A 5,419-nucleotide genomic window follows, 5' to 3' on the forward strand; every position below is an offset into this window, starting at 1 on the left:
AAGGACAAATACTGAAAATGTTATTATAGCGTTCTCAGTACATTTTAACATAAAAACTATACTTACATCTAACAATTTACAGTTACAAATAAAATATTCATCTTTAAGGGAAAACAACAACTTTGCTAATTATGATTTTGTTTCTTTATATATAAAAATGCCGAATGCTGAATGTTATCCTTTTGATAAATGTCGATTTTTTGCCCGCATGCAAGTCCAAATATTTTTTTTAAAAAGCTTAAAGCGGAATTAATATAACTAGCAAATTTTAACATAAAAACTACACTTACATCTAACAATTTACAGTTACAAATAAAATATTTACCTTTACTGGAAAACAACAACTTTGTTGATACATACTTTGCTAAAAATAAAAAGAAATATTGAACATTGACAGCGATTACCAACGTTACGTTTGGAGAAACTATTCACCACCCCCTCCCATTGCCACCAAAAAAAATATGGGACTGTCTTCTGCTAAATGTTTATGTGGGGGATGTCTATTTCGATGTGTATGTCTATTCCGAACGCCGTTCTTAATATAGGGGCGTTGGTGGTGTCTATTCCTGTTAGAGAATGGATCGAGAGACAGAGAGAGGGGGGTGTAAATTATATTGAGACACGTTGACCGGAAGTCAGGGTAAGCTGATTGGATTGCGTGTGAGTCACGTGATCAAGTAAGATGAATCGTGGAGATTTGATTTATACTAAGAAGAGGACGGACGGCTTCACTATTGTCTCCTCCCCTTCACTGGGGGGGACGCTGACTTGTGTAGAACAGAACCACACATGCCAGAGTTTCGCTTTCCATCCTTCTGCAAAACATCTGGAAAGTGAAATAAAAAAGAACTATAAAACCAATACTTTGTCTTGGAGTGAAATGAATCTTCATCCCCCAAAACAGGTACCAGTCTCCCTCCAAGACGAGATGTTTCCAGATTGACCAACATCGACGACGCAGAAGGTATGTCTGAAAATACATGACATGTCTCACACACACACACACACCCAAAAGCATATGAACATATCATGTAATAGAAATACATTTAGACAATCACACATGATCCCCCTTATTAGAGATAACTACGCAACATTCTGAACGCCGTTCTTAATATAGGGAGTTCGGGATATCTATTCCAACCGTTGTTCTTTACATGACAATGCTCAAAATGAACTGAAAAATTCGTAATTGTTTCCTTTTTCACATTAAAAAAGACGACATTACAATGGAATACGGTTGGTGGAAGAGTTGCAAAGAACAGGAAGACTTGAACAAGAAACGGAAACAGTTGCATCCCCCCAACCCAAAATAAAAAGAGAGTTGTCTACCATGAATGGTGTTCTTTACATGTGGATGGGGAATGTCTATTCAGAACGCTGTTCTTAGGATAAGGATGTTGGTGGTGTCTATTCCGAAAGTTCTTAACACGAGGAACAAGAAACGAAATCAGCTACCACTGATTTCAATCACTCTAAATATATCGAGAATCCCTAACTTCTGCTGTTTTTACTATTTATTGATAATGAAAATTCTCGATTGAAAAGAGAAAAAAATCAATGCAGTATCAATAGCAAAGTTATTGGCGTGCTTCCCATTTAACATAAAGACTGTTGGACTTTCTATCTAAAACTTGATGTCCAAGTAAGGCCTAGACATCATTTTTTTTGTACAAAATAAGGTCGAAGGGATATGCAGTATTCATTTTCATACTTGAGAAAAACAAATCCAATGAATTTACTTGACCGATAAATTAAGACTTACCAGGACCCGGAGACCCCCTTGATAATAATAGTTACGAGGTGCCTTTACTAAGTTTCCAGACCTTTTCGTATGGAAACTGTTATTGACTCTAGTCCTCTTCGAAGTAATCTCTCCCGGCTGCAATCCACTTGTACTTTTCCAAGAACTTCTGAAAAGCCCCGCGGAAGTCTTATTATGTGAGCGTGTAACTGACCCTTTCGTCGTCATAATTCTCTCATAACGACAGCTTCTAAGATTTTCCTTGAACTTAGAGAATAACCAAAAGTCACAAGGAGCAAGGTCTGGGATATAGGGAGGGTGAGGAACTGTTTTGATGCTCATCTTAGTCAAATAGTCTGTGATCTCCTCTGAGCACCCTTGGGACAAACTTCGCGCAAATCATTAGCATCTTCAGTTCCTCACGATTAATTGTGTGTACAGTTCCCACACTGACATCAAACTGTGCACTTATTTACTCTATGGACGCACAACTCTCCTTATCCATGAATTTCTTTTATTTGATGAATCAACTCTGGTGTTCTGGCTTCTTTATTTTTTTCCACACCTCTCATCATCCCTCGTAGACTCCTTACTTTCCTTGAATCTCTTATGCCACTCCAAATCTGATGCTCGATTAATGCAATATGTTCCAAACGCAGTCTAAAGAATTCCATACGTTTCTATGGCATTTTTTCAAGTTTAAAACAGAAATCTATTACATATCATTCTTCTAAAGTGTCCTAACGCCCAGAATGCATTTTTGAAATTCACCAGCTGTGACAATCAGGCGTTAGTAGGGTGCATTCCAATTCTTGTTGTAGCTGTTCATTTGAACCGAAAACTATTAAAGTTGGTCAGTCATATTACAAGAGGTATATATCATTAACATACAAAATTTTCAAAGTCTACGACAATTTTCAATTCATGCACAAAAAATCTAGAAACTTATTTAAGGCACATCACACAGAAATTGTCAACTTGATGATGGACGTCAAGACGAGCGGATTGGAAAAATTGTTGGAAACAATGCGCAGCAGATTAATTAAGATCAACTTATCATAATACAGCTCAGCAAATATTTGTTTACATTAGACTTGAAGACTAACAAACAGTTGAGATTTATATTATAGATTTAGAAATAAATTCTCTTTGTCAACTGTAAGTGTTTCAAGTGCCTTTAACACTGCGTGAGGTGGAAATCTATAGAAAATAACTTGTTTTTTGTCTTCCCTTCTTGACATCGATAACTAACCATTTCTTGCGTTGTGATAGCCTTCCAATACTTGCCTAAAAACATATCACACGCAATTTCCCAAGCAAACGGGAACAAAGAAACAATGGAACCATCTTAACATTTCTTCTATATTAATGTACTAGCATGGGTGCCCAGCGTCGCCCGGGTGTTTGGGGGGGTGAGCAAAAATAAAGTGGTAGTAGGCAGGCTCGAACCCGTACTGCGAAGGAGGAAAAGGACGTGAAAAAAAGTGACGTCTTTGCTAACCGGAAGTAGTGACGGTTCAAATTAAGATTAGTTAATCGAAAAGAAGGGATAACTTTCGAAAAAAATCGATGAAAAAAGGCGATCCTTCCCTGTAGAAAATTTCCCAGATGAGGTTGAAGGAATTTATGTTTTAGTCAATTTTTCGATATTTGTCTTCCGAAGAGTCGACCTACAAAACAATACCAATCCCGTAAAAAATCCGTCGCCTCTGTTGAAAGTTTTTAAGCAGACATTCCTTCCTAACTACCTAGATACATACCTACCTACTTACTTTACAACCTACATGATGATTGCAACGTATTGTGAGACGAGTGCCACTCCCTCAGACACTGAAAGTCCATGAGCCCGAAAATGACTTCTTTTTTTTTTAGTCCTGCCGGCGAATTCACAAGCTCAAGCAGACATGACACTGAAGATGGCCATTGGTATACATGCATATATAGAGATACACGCATACATACATACATACATACATACATACACATACATACACATACACACATATGCACATACAAATCTATAAGCATACATACATATATACATATATACATACATACACAATACATAATACACATACATACATACATACATACATACATACATATACATACATGCATATGTACACATACATACACACATGCATATGTACACATACATATACATATATACACACACATATACGAATACAAACACACATATACATCCATATACACATATAAATACACATTTATTCACATATATATAGATGCACATACATTTACCAACATATACACACATATACATATATATGCATTTATACATATGCATATATATGCATATATACACATACATATACATTTATACACATACATATACATACATACACACAAACATATATACATATATGCATACAAACACACATAAACATATATACACACTACCATATATACATAAATATATATACACATAGATATGCATACATATATACACACCTACATACATACATATACACATGGATATGCATACATATACATACATCTGTAAATATAAACACATACATACACATATACATACACACATACATAAATATAATGATAGCAGATCAATTATTATATGCTTCCATCATTTCAGGCCTACACGCATCACAACTTTTTCATCACGACATGACTATTTTTATAGACAAATTCCTGAGTGAGTAGCTATACAAAGATAATGTTACAGATATTTAGCTTTATACGACAGCTAAATCTCTCTCTCGGTTCAAAATGTTGAGACCCAGCAACAAGCTAGAGCAAGATAGCCAGCAACAAGTCAAACTGCAGACCAGCTTAATACGGGCATTGGTCTCCCGCTTTATAGTTTTTAAATCAGAGATTTGCTTCTCCCAGAGGTATTGCCTTCACCACGGCTTAAAGGAGCCATTTCCACCTCACATACACATGGAAATAAACACATGCATGCACACATACACGCATACATACAGATGTACGCAAACGTACATATGCATGTACACATACATGCAAACATATACACATAGAGGCACACATATACGCATATACATATATATGCATATACACACGTACACATGCACATGCACGTAAAATACACATGAAGGAGCGTTCCAAAAGTCATAAATCCTCAATGATCAGGACGACGATGATGATAATGGCTACGATTAAATGAGTTAAAATGAATAAAAAACGAAAAACAATCTAATTTGTAGAAGAGACAGTCACTTGTTGAAGTGTTTGTGCAACTTTACAAATGAATGGACATAGGAATCAGACGAAAACAAAATCATACGGATCAGTACTAAAACGCCTGGACTTTTTTTAAATTAAAAAGTTTGTTTATAAGACTCACACTTCTGATGTAGATAATGATGATGATTGCAAATTTCACACATTATTTTACAAATAAATGGGCGTAGGAATCAGACGAAAACAAAAATCTAACTGATCAGTAATAAAGACGCCTACATACCTCCCTACCTACCTACATACATACATACATTTAAACAGACAGGTGAGATTTATATTATTGATGTTAAGTTTTATTTAACCTAATTGATTGATTGGTTTAGGAAATATTTGTTTTGCTCGTTTATTTCTTTACTAATACCATGTTCACAAGAGGAGGCCACGTAGAAGTTGTACACATACCAAAATATCTATAGTGATTACCATGCAATGCTACAG

The sequence above is a fragment of the Euprymna scolopes genome, chromosome 25 (genome assembly GCF_053919585.1).
Source record: "Euprymna scolopes isolate OS-2025 chromosome 25, ASM5391958v1, whole genome shotgun sequence".
Taxonomy (NCBI): Eukaryota; Metazoa; Mollusca; class Cephalopoda; order Sepiida; family Sepiolidae; genus Euprymna; species Euprymna scolopes.